A 12230-nucleotide genomic window follows, 5' to 3' on the forward strand; every position below is an offset into this window, starting at 1 on the left:
AACTAATATTTTTAAACCTACAACTTTGAAAGGGAATGTTCAAAATTATCTTTGCAATGACCATCTTTCCATCTAATTTAAAGTCATTCAGCTTTACAAGAAGCAATTATGCTGCACACTAACAAATGAAAAGACATGGCAACATCAGAAAAACTGATTATTCAAGCAATCTTTCTTACATAAAATAGCCAGCTAATCTCCCAGCTTCAGTCCTTGAGTGCTATTGCAAATACCCTCCTGAAAGAGAACTTCATTCTCGGCACGCTGGCAGTCTGCCTCTCATCCCTGACGGCTCCCTGTGTAGTCAGTCATGGTTTGGGGGTTAAGAAATTGTATTCTCTTTTGTTTCAGTATCTCTTCTTGCACTCAGTGCAGTTTTTTTCGTTGTGACCAATGAAAGTGAAGTGCAGGGAATGAGGTTTGTGTCCTTCTTAGAAAAATAAGGAAATCTCCAGACTTGCAGCTCTTCTGCTGCTTAGGCCATCACCCTTGATGCCATCTGAGCTTGTGGAGGAATCTAAATGTTTTGTAAGTCTAGTCTAACTAGTGTAGTGTTGCACTTGAAGTGGTTATTGTTAGCCTAACTCTACTTTTTATAGAAAAAGAAAAGGAAAATAGAAAGTCCTGCTGCAGAAGAACTCTTCACAATAAGTTGTTGCTAAACACCTAAAATCCCAATATCCATGCCTTTCTTTTCTCACCCTTCCCCTGCTCCCTGGGAGAAACCAGCGTGGAGTAGGGGTCAGTCATCTACCCCTTATCCAAGTCACTGATGAAGAAGTTAAAGAATAGTGGGCCCAGTATAGGACCCTGGGGGACACCATTAGTGACAGGCCTCCAACCTAGACCCTGTGCCACTGATTACCATCCTCTGGGTTCTGCTGTTCAGTCAGTTCTCAATCCACCTCACTGTCCACTCAAAGCTCCCTTTAGCCTTACTGACCCTTCTATAAATGCAAAAATGCCTTTTCTGCAATAAAGCATTTCTACTTCCTGATTGCTCTTAATATTAAAAACATCTACAGAAAAAAGTCAGTGAGTCATCTGTGTCCTGTGCTGCCTTCAGGAGGGGTATGATGCTGATGGAGGCTTTTATTTTTCCTGCTGGTAGAAGCAGGAGGTGGAGGTTGGTGGTTTCTTCCACTCTACTTTAAGATCCACTTGGGATAATAAATATGTTTTCCAGCATGCTTTTACATGTTCTTTCTTAAAGTCAGTGTCTGCACATTGTAGCTGTCTTTGTTGTACATAGAGCATCTTAAATGCATCAGATACTTGCTCCTAATTCTGTTAGCCCTAAACTGGTTTTGTCAATGTCTGCATTTCTGTGGCTGTTGGTGAGATTTTTTTGGGTGTGTCCAGGACTATCCTGTGCCCCCCTCCTGTCTTCCCACACCAGCACCCCTCTCTGTGAGGTCTGTGCCCCTGCTTGGGAGTGCCCTCCTCTGTCATTCTGTGCTCCACCCAATGGCACTGGGATCATCCATATTTCATTCTCCACAGAATGCCTGCCTGTTATTACTCTCTGTGCAAGCCTTACAGTTATGTACAAGGATAAGGCACCTGGCCAATAGAAAAATTGCTGGTACAGCTAAACAAGCTGCAGCAAAGCCCCAGGGAAGCACAGCCTGAGCCTGACCCTCGGCCGAGGGTTCAGCGCGTTTGAATCATCCGGTTATTTGCTGGTTTTGTTCTCCCTTTCCATCTCATAACACTTCTTATTTTTATATTTTCATCTTAATTATTGCAGAACATAAGGCTGATGTTTACAGGGAACTGTTCATACGGCTTTCAAGACTTCTTTCCTGATCTCCAAGTTATTTGAAGGATTGTTGTGTTTGCAGAGTGAACATTGCTATCCCTGCCCTGGGAGTGGCTTTGTGTTTCCCAGCACTGAATTTAAATTGACATTTTAAAAGCAATTTTGTCTGAGCTTCAGTCACTTCCAGTGTCAGAAAGTTCAGGCACTACAGCCACAGGCCATCAAGATGATCACTCAGTCACAGGGAGTCATTGGGGTTTTCTGTCCTGCTGTCCGTGAAGGAAGAGCAGAGGAGCTGGTGGATCGGATCACAGCCGCTGCTCAGCCGGCTGAGCTGGCGCGTCTCTGCAGTGCTGCCTGGAATTGGGAATGATGTTGCAACTCACTGGGGTTATGCTGGTACCATTAGCTCACTTACCTCTCCAGCTCTGAGTTGTCTTTGACAGCCAGCTCTGTCCCTGCTCTGTGTTTCTGTATGATCACAGTGTTGTTAATCTTTCCTCTGAAAACGTTGGGCGGTACTTCTTTATCTGTAGCCAGTTGTAGCAGTAAGCTGCTCTTCAACATTCCTGATCATCTCTGGGGTTTGGGGTGGTCTGCCATTTGTCTAAAAATAGGTATCTATTCAACCTTTGTCTGCTGTACTATTTCCATGTACCTCTCTTCAGTGGGATTTGCAAAAGACTGTCTCTTTTTAGAAATCTCGCTAAATTCTTTTCTTTGAAATTGCAGAATTTTACAGCTTCCACCCCCAGAAGTAATGTTGCCCTGAGATATGCTTTCTGACTTGCCTTCTTTCCTGCTCTTAACACTTCCCTGTATTAATTTGCATTTTCCAAGACAGAAGCTTGGCCCCAGTTTCCTTAGGGTATGCTGCCCTTCCTTGGCAAGGCTTGATCTGCCCCAGGATTCTGCTTGAGTCTCTTCTGCTCTGAACTTCTTCACTCATCTATGTTTTGAGCATTTCAGAGAATTTTACTGTGGTGGATGAGCAGGAAACATGGAAAACAGCCCAAATCACATGTCAGCCCTAAATTCTGCCTGCAGGCTCCTCTCCCTCCTTATACTGCTGCTGCTGGGTGGACTGTAGCTACCGAATCCCTCTGTGGCATTTTCCAAATGTGATGTATCCCAAAGGATGCAGAAGACTGTCCCACATTAACACTGAGTTTTCTGAGGCTCATCTATTCAGGATATGTTTAAGCAAATGGAGTATTCATTATTCTAGATAAAATTAAGGGGGAGGAGGGAGTGGTTTCACATTTTGAAAGCAAACATTTAAAACAGATGCAGCCTGCTGCAAGGAAGGATCACATTGAACTGCATGACTTTTTAAAAGGAAAGAACATCCATTTTACTCAAGTCCTCAATATGAAAGATTAGGAGTTAAGAGACATTTTTCGCCCACTTTGAAAGTAAATGTATTTTAAATTTAATTCTTTGGTGCAGCTGCTGCTTTCTCTCTCTGGAAAGCCTTCCTTGTGCTTTGAGCGATGTAAAGATGTGGGCTGGGTGCTAATCCTGTTTAAGATTCCAAACTTCCTTTCCACTCTTCAGAGATTTTCCCACCACCACCTTCCAGATAAATGTAGAACTGTCTTTTATTTTAACACAGCACTGGTTTAGGGAGATTTGTTGGAGATTCATCGTTTCAGTGCAAGGAAAAGTATGATTGTGAAGGTTTCATGTTGTTTTGGAATAGATGTAATCAATGTAAGATGGTATGAAATTATCTGGTTTCTTTTTTTTTCTCCAGTATAAATATGTAGTGCTGCCTGCACTTAAAAAAAAAAAAAAATCCAGAACAACCCAGGACCTGTGAGAGAGTCCCATGGTCTGATGGTGCTGCTGGGGCAGCCAGGAGCTGTGGCAGGATGCTGCTATTACTGCTCATCACTGATGGGTATTGTTGGAGTTACTGCTCCAGTTACCACTCACTTGGGGCTGCAGAATCACCCTGCGGGATGGCTTAGTCTGAAGATGCTGGCAAGTTAGGGATGCCAAAATTCTGGGGAATCTGGTGTTCCCTGAGCTCTGTTACCACCCAAGGACTGCAGGAGGAATTACTGAGGGCGCATGACACCAAGTATCAGCACTGAGAGAGTCTGGCTGAAACAGCAGCAGGATTTTGCTGTCTCATTACCCTTGCTGTCCTGATCCAGTCTGCCCCAGGGACTTCCCTCTCCTAACTCCAGGTAGAGCCTCCTCCTTTCCTCCTTCCTCCTCTCCTGAAGAAAGGGAGCTTTTGTTGATCAAGTGCGCTGATCTAGAGCTTATTAATGCTGTTGTACCATTCTGAATACATCAGCTGTGCCCATAATAGTCTGAAACCATTATTCTCTAGAAGTGATCTTCCTATCTTCCTTTATTATTGTTATTATTATTATTAATTTTATACAGCCAGCACTGCAGTCTGAGCACTTTTCCAATAGTAACTTGTATTTAGTGACTTAGTAAGGTTTATCCAAGTCACAGATTCCCAGCAGATGTTCTGGGTTTGTTTCTTATTTAAAAACATCATCTAAATTCAAATCAGGAATTAACACAGTTCTGCAAATGACATTCACCCCTCTGCAGAAGGACCAGCATTAATCCTGTGTGCAGCAGCAATGGTATTTCAAGCTTTGTTTGAGGGCTTTAGTGGGCTTAAATCAGCCTTAGGCAAAGCACAAGCGTCTGCAATAGTTAGACAGGACTAACACTGCCTACTTTGGGCACTGAGTTTAAACACGTGTGAGAGGGGCTGTGTCAGGACATGGGCTCCCTTTATAGACAGGGGAGAAGACAAGGTGCTCCACAAAACCTTCCTGCACCACTTGGTACTGGAGTTAGTGGTTACAGACAAAATCTTCATACAGTCCTGTTCCTAAACCATTTGCCCTACTGCTGGAATCTTGGTCTTTGCAGGGAGAGGGGCAAGGTCCCTGTTTCAGAGCTTTAAGGGAACCAGTGGGGTGCTGGCAGAACCAGCAGGATCTTTCTTTAGGGGGACTTCCAGCTTCTGCTGAGATTCAGTTCTGGTTGATCTGGTTCTTGTAGGGCTCTCTGGAAATCCCCACTGTGATATATTAATATATTTATATGTTAATATATTTGCCTCTTTACTGGTTGTCATCAGCAGTCCATGCTCTTGGAGTTCCCAGAGCTCCCACAAAACCCGTTGTGCTGGGCCAGTGGGTGGGTTGGAGAGCTTCCATCCATCCATCCCTTCTTCCCTCCCTCCTGTGCCTCTCTAGGGTTGAGCCTGCCCTTGGCATAGGAATTGTGAAGTGGAGCTCCAGGTACAAGAGGAGTGTGATACACTCACTCCTCCAACATCCTGCTGCTCAGAAAAACATAAACCCAAAGCAGATGTGTCATTAAATCATTTTGAATCTTTGCAAACATTGCTGGAGTTCAGTACAAGCATCCATAGCTTTAAGCCACCTCCGCAAAGTGCCTTGTTTCTGTCATAAAATTTGGATGAACTACACTGGGTAAACTGTTTTACTGTTACCTGATAGCCACCTACCTTTTAGAGCTGAGACTTGCTGAGGGAAGATAAAAATAGATTTCAGTGCGTTCTGAGAGCTCGATGTGATTTCTTGGTTCCATAAAGCTGCTGCCCAGTGTAGGAAAATACCTCCGTTTAATTCAGAGACCAGGCAAAGGAAGCTGTCTGACCAGGATCTGAGATGGAAGTATATGATAATTTAATCAGTGGTTAGTTGGTGATAATGAGTAAGTATTTTACCAAATGAGCTCTTAAAGGGAATCTCTAAACATAGATCCTGGTGCTGCAGTGCTGGAGCTGAGCACGGAGTGTGGCCCTGCTGTTCCCAAGAAAGGCTCAGCAGATCAGTGTTCCTTTGCAGCCAGGCATTGGTGGCAAACCTGCTGCCCAAATTACCAAGCAACACGTGTGCCAAGGCTGGGGGGAGGACAGAGCTCCGAGGGTTTCTTAACTCAAAACTGAGTTAAGTTAACTTTGCTGAGCTTTTCCAGCAAGGATACGTTCCCCTTTAATTGCTGGACTTCTGAGAACGGCTTGACAGAAGAGCAGCCAAACAATCTTGTTTTCCTTTGTTAGCTATTTTTATTTTACCTGGATCATTATTTATCAAAGAGCACTGCTATCACTTGAAATAAACATGTTTAAACATTAATAAGTAGCTTAAGAGATGCTCTTTATGATCCTGTCTGGGAAAACATCGTCTGATTTTTGGAGGAGAAAAAATTGAGTGCCAATGTTTTTTCCCTCATGTGTTTTAATATCCCTCAGTAATTACTTTGCAAATGGGAAAGCAAAGAAGGGAAATTGCTGCAATCAACTGCCCTTAACACTGCCTTGACAAAAGCCTGACCAAGCCAACAGTGTGAGGAGGGGTTTGTGAGGGTACCTGGGTCTGCACACTCTTCTGTATTATCTGTTATAATTTCAGCTGCATTGAAAGCCTCAAACAAAATCAGAATGTCTTGATGCTACTCGTATTTCCAAACTTCTTGGAAAACTGGCTGTCAAAAGGAAGATTTATTCCATTTCCTTGTGGCTGAACAAGTTGCACTACATAAGTGCTGCTCCCTGTCCACGTCAGATGCTGGGTTAGTGGCTTCACAGTGATTCAGAAAGTCAAGCCAGAAGGGATTGTTGAGTCATCCTTGTCCTCACTCTGGTGTTCCATGAGCTGCTCTGTTTCCACCTGCTCATCTCAGCACAGGGCACGCAGTGTCTGACTGCAGTTCGCTCTGCAGGAAGAGATCCAGGCTTCGCACGGCATCTCCAAGAATTTAAGCGTTTTCTGCTCTATTTCATAGCTTGTTTGAGAGTTTAATGATTCATGCTGTAAAAATACTTTCCTTGTTGGCTTTTCCCTGTCTTCAGCTTCCAGCCAGTGATTTCTTTTATTTGTTACTGCAGAGATAACAAAGCCTTTTTCTGGCGCTGTGTTTTCCTTTGTGAAGGGGGTTTTATGCTATAATCAAGTTACCTCTCAGACAAGCTGAACAGATTGAGCTCCACATTTCTCATTAAAAGAGATTTTTCTCCCACCAGTAATTTTTAGTGCATCCTTCTCAGTTTTTAACATCATCGTGCCAAGGTTGACCCCAAAGCTGTTCCAGGATCCATCCCATCAACTGTGACATATGGGGTTGAAGTTGCCTTCTGGCTTGCACGTGTTGCATTTCCAGTTTATGTGGACATGGCCCAAGTGGAATACCCCATCACACAGGGAGGTTGTGCTCTGGTCTCTTGGATATTTTTACAGAGGCATTTTGTTGCTGGCTGCTGTGACCAGTTCTGTAGGTACATCCACAGTTCTTGTGGTGCCAAAGAGTTTTTGTGTTTTCCTTGATTTTTTTTGCGATTAAAAGAGGAAAAAAGTTTCACAGTGCAGAGCTGTTCCTGGAGAAAGATGAGTTACTGACTTAATAAACACAGGTATTCCCAGTGCTTTCTTATTTGTTGGTTTTCTGGTTTGGCAGCTAAGCTAAAGTTCAATTAAGCGTCTCTAACCTTGCTGCAGGGAGAGCTGGGGAACCATTTGTTATTTTAAATCTCTTTACTTTTCAATTGTCAAATTCAATTAAGGGAGAATTTATGCTTTCATAGGAAAAGGGCAGCAGCTATAGAAAACGACCGGAGTTGTTCCAGGATCTGTTGAGGGATTTCATGCTTTCAGCAGAGCCATCTTCAGAGGTTTTGGCAGTAACTTCAGAGTTGTGGCAAATAAGTATTTGCTTATCTTAACATTTGGGGAGTTTAATGTGCATGTTTTCATGCTTTGCAGCCAGACTGCAACTGCAGAGGGCAGAGCTCAGCAACATCCACCTTTAACCGCTGCTTTTAGCCTGCTTGCAGAAAGTTTGTTTGCACAGGCTGCACCTTGCCCCAAAACTGTTGAAATCAAAAGTGATGTTTCCAGGGAACCCAGACACGTATGTAGGGATTTTGCAGTTGGTTTTGTTTTAATTTCACTGCATCCCAGAAACATTTCTTTCCTTCAAAACCTCATTTCTGATTATTCTCCTGTTTTTGGGAAGAGGGAGAAAAAGGCTTATTGGGTGCTTGTACAATATCGTATGTAAAGACTGTGGGGTGCTTCAGTCACATGGGTCCTGTGGCAGTCTGAGATTGGTGTTCTCATGGGCTTTGTCAGTGGTGTAAAACCAAGTTGCAGATGTTTCTTGAGTTCACCTGAAGCCACCTCCTAACCAGGGACTCGGGCATTTGTGTTGAGCTGCTGCACATCCAGTGCCTGGATTCAGAGAAGGAGACTTCTGGTGTAAAATACTGTTCTCAGGCTGTCAGGATATTCTGCTGTGTAACCTGGTGAGGTTTCTTTATACCCCTTTGCAGTAAACTTTGAGCTTTTCAGTAGTCTCAGAGCAAATGCTCTTTCTTTTGCTGTCTTGTCCCCTCTCCCCCTCCACCTAATGGTAAAAAGTATTTTCAAGTGCTATTTCACATAAATCTGGGAGGCTGAGTGACTTAGAAGCCAGCTGGGAAGCTGAATGTGTCATCTCTGGAGTAAAACATAGATTTGGGGAGTTTTCATGGGTTTTTTTTCCCAGTGTTGCCATTTCTGGTGGGCCAGCAGATGGAACTGCCCACGAGGCTGTATTTATCCCTGCAAAGCCAGCTGCTGCAAAATGCTGGGGCGAGGGTTGCTTTGACTCCTGTGCTTTGAAGAAGCTTGTTATTATAATGAGAATAATGTCCCTCTGTTTGGCTTAGCAACGTGCTGCAAATCACTATTTGTTCTTGAGCTTGTGTATAAATCCCACTTAGTTAATTTAGGCCAAAGCTGCAAGTCTGTTTTTGTTCCTATGAAAAAAGAAAAGGATCAGAGCAATTTGGGGGCAAACATGATTTCTGAGATATCATCTGGTGAGATATCATCTGCTAAGGTATCTGGTGGCATCCTGGAAATTAAAGGGGTTTTCCCACTGGTGTGGATGTGATGCCATACCCTGCATTCTCCATAAAAGCACAAAGGTGGTCATTACGGTGAGTGGCAATTGGCATTTAGGCATTTGTCACTGATCCTGAGCGGTCTTGGAAAGGCAACAGCCAAGAAACATGGGGCCAAGAGCACGATAAGCTAAGAAACAGCCAAAATAGCGTTAAAACTTTTGATATTCAGGATAAAGAAATTCAAAATAGTAGCACCAGTGGGTTCGCTGTGCAGGTAGAAGAAGAAAGCTAGGATAGTAATAATAAAATAAGTACTTCTGGAAGCTCAGGAAGGCAGAAGCAGGAGGAGTGTTAAGTGCTGGGTGAAGCCCACAGCATCCATGTGGGAGCTGCCAGCAGCACAGCGGGCGCTGGGCAGTGGCTGCTGCCCAGGGACTCTGTAAATCCTGTGGAAATGAATATTTAATAGAGAAATAAAGTGATTATATGTATGTGTAAATGCCGTTTTTATCTCCCTGCTGCCCTATAAATGGCTGGTAGCTATCAGCCCAGGAGGGCTGCAATAATTATGGCTTCACTGACTCGGCTGATAAAAAATCAATTCCATTGGGATGGTCTTATGCTTTCCTTAATGGGAGGCACTGGAAGCACTAGCCCTATTTTAAGTGTGCACCTACAAGAAAAAGGGACTTGCTTGAAATCCAGCTTTCCCCAAAACTGGAAAATTCTGCAAATACTGCTTAGCTGTCTCTTCCTTGGCAGCCTGGGGACACACAGCACTCTCTAAGAGCAGTCGCTTTTCCTGGCGTTCCCAGACGTTTTCCCAGCTGACCATGTTTGGTTTGGTTCGGTTTTACCTTGGCTTGTTTGGTTTTTTCCCGCCAGAGGAAAACTCCAAACTTTTTGCCTGATTTGCATTGTTTCTGTCAGTATTTCACAAGAAAAGGTTTCTGTTTCTGTAGGAGTGCAAGGGAGACAGGTGGAAACCAAGACTTCAGACTGAGCCAAGCACAACATTATTTGTGGATGGATAGACCCATCCTCAGTCTCTGCTTGGGAGCTGATGCTGGGGCTGAACTGAGATTGGTAACATCTGAAGTCTTCAGAAAATGCTTTTATAGCAACTTCCCCTGTGTTGTCTTGTTTCCTAGGGGCAATTTGTAATTTGTTCACTAATAGACTCTCTTATTTAGACAAATTAGACCTTTTTAACACCATTTGTATTAGCTGGTTTTGACTGCACTGTGTTAATTACAACAGGGATGGGGACATAGTAATTGTAGAGAATTGTTCTCTAATTTGGGGAAAACAGGCAACGCTCCGTGCCCAGCTTCCAGTTTGTTTTCACTGTGTTTCAACATGGTACTTAAACCATTAACATAATCTTGGGGTGGCTGTAAATATGTGAATAACTGGGTAGGAAGGAGTCATAGAACAGTGCAAAAATAGCACCAGGGAGTGCAAACTTGGTTCTATAAACAAAATAAGACCAGGAGGAGGAGGGAAATGAGATGCCAGTGGTGCTGCATCCTGAAGCCAGCATGGATGGTTATTGTGGCTTATATGGAGTACAGGTGGGGACTGGGTAATGCCATCGCATATTGCAGTGGTCTTCATCTTCGCAGTGGAAATTGGGGGGTTATTGCCTGTTTCAGTTGTCCAGGAGATCACTGAAGGCTTTGAGGAAGACCCAGCCAAGGTTCATCAGGCACCACCACCTCAGGGATACATCTCCCAGGTTGAAGCTTTGGTCCCCAGCACGATCCTCTGTTTACCTTCACTTAATTCCATGGCTCTCATCTCGTTCCCTCCGTGCTGTGTGGAAGAGGAGAGCAGAGAGCCATCTCCCTGCTGAAGCTGAGAACACCCAGCCCTGCTGGAGAGAGGGAGCCCTCCCAGGGCACCTGATCCCAAGCCTGATGGAAAGGACAGTGCTGCTCATGTGCAGGGGGACTGGGGTAAACAGTGTGCATCAGGACATTGGTTTCTCAGAGCTTGACTGTATTATTCTGTGTTATAACATCTCTCTGGTGCTACTAAATCAATAAGTCTCCAATGCTGAAAGAATATAAAATACTGGCAGGGTAACAAAGCATATTCCTCTTTAGTGCAGAAATCTGGAATTTTGGCATCCCCAACATGTTGAGGGTGTTTGAGCCTTCTCTCAATCCATAGGAACTTCTTGGCTACAGAATCACCTTTTAAAATTTTTAATACTTTTCCTACTGTTTTCTGGCTTAACAGAATCACAGAATCATCAATGTTGGAAGAGACCTTTGAGATCACCCGTCTAGTCCAAACATTCACCTAACACCACCATAATCAGACTCTAACCACCAGACATACCCAGATGCTTCTTGAATACTTCCAAAGGCAGTAACTACCACATCAACTTCTTCCAATGCCTGACCACTGTTCTAGTGAAAACATTTTTTCTAATGTCTAATCTGAATCTCCCCTGGCACAATATAACGCCATTTCTTCTCATCCTTTCTCGTCAGACATGGCAGGAGAGACTGATGCTACCTCACTACAACCTCTGTTTAGGTAGCTGTAGAGAGGAATGAGGCCCCTCCCCAAGCACCTTCTTCCCCAGACTAAACAACCCCAGTTACCTCGACCCCTCATCACAGGAGATGTTTTCTAGACCTTTCTCCAGGGTTTTACTTCTCTGCACTTGCTCCAGCACCTCCATGTCTTTTTTGAATTGAGGAGCCCAAAAACTGAGCACAGGATTTGAGGTGTGACCTCACCAGTGCTGAGTACAGGGGGACAGTCGCTTCCCAGTCTTGCTGGCCACACTATTCTTGAGAGAGGCCAGGATTCCTTTGGCCTTTTTGCCCATCTGGGCTCATATCTAGCTGCCTATCAAGCTGCACTCCCAGGTCCCTTTGTGCTTGGGTGCTCTCCAGCCATTCTTCCCCAGCCCATAGTGCCACATGGGGTTGTTGTGACCCAGGTGCAGGACCTGGCACTTGGCCTTGTTGAACCTCACACAGTTGTCCTCAACCCATTGATCCAGTCTGTTTAAACCTGCTTGATTTAAAGTTGTGGAGATCCCCGCAGCCCGGCCTGACACCTTTCCCCACATCTTAAAATGTTTTAATTGTGCTCCTCTGCAAGCCCTGTGCAGGTTATGTAGTGAAAGGGTTCCTTCACTGCTGCTCAGACAGAGGTGGTGATCCCCTTACTTGCCCTGCACCCATGTCTTGAAACCATCTTACCAGACTGTATCATGGCACTTTAGAAAGTCATATCTCTTTTTAGCCTGACTTCCTAAGGAGGCTTAAGTGCTCAGTGCTCTGTTTATATCCTCATCCCTCCCTTGGAGAACTTTTGAACCCGTGGGCCCAGATCAGCCAAATTTATCAGCTGAAAGTGTTGATGGTAGTAAGGCTGCAAGGGTTTTTTTTGGAGATAGATAAAATGGTGACACTGAAAAAAAGCACTTCTGTGTCAGCTCATGGCTGATCAGACATGAATTCCGCGGGAGGGGCTTGCAGGCACCCAGGCACACAGCAGCCGTGGGAATTGCTGCTTTTGCAGAGCCACAGCAGGAGCAGCTCCTGCTGC

At 44.4% G+C, this 12230-nt stretch overlaps 1 protein-coding gene across 3 annotated transcripts in view; it reads left to right on the forward strand.

Moving 5' to 3' along the window:
- Positions 1-12230, forward strand: part of PAK5 (p21 (RAC1) activated kinase 5) — an 87071-nt gene that overhangs the window by 13327 nt on the left and 61514 nt on the right. The gene's annotated exons all lie outside the window — the stretch shown is intronic.

This window comes from Corvus hawaiiensis, chromosome 3 (genome assembly GCF_020740725.1).
Source record: "Corvus hawaiiensis isolate bCorHaw1 chromosome 3, bCorHaw1.pri.cur, whole genome shotgun sequence".
In the NCBI taxonomy this organism is placed as follows: Eukaryota; Metazoa; Chordata; class Aves; order Passeriformes; family Corvidae; genus Corvus; species Corvus hawaiiensis.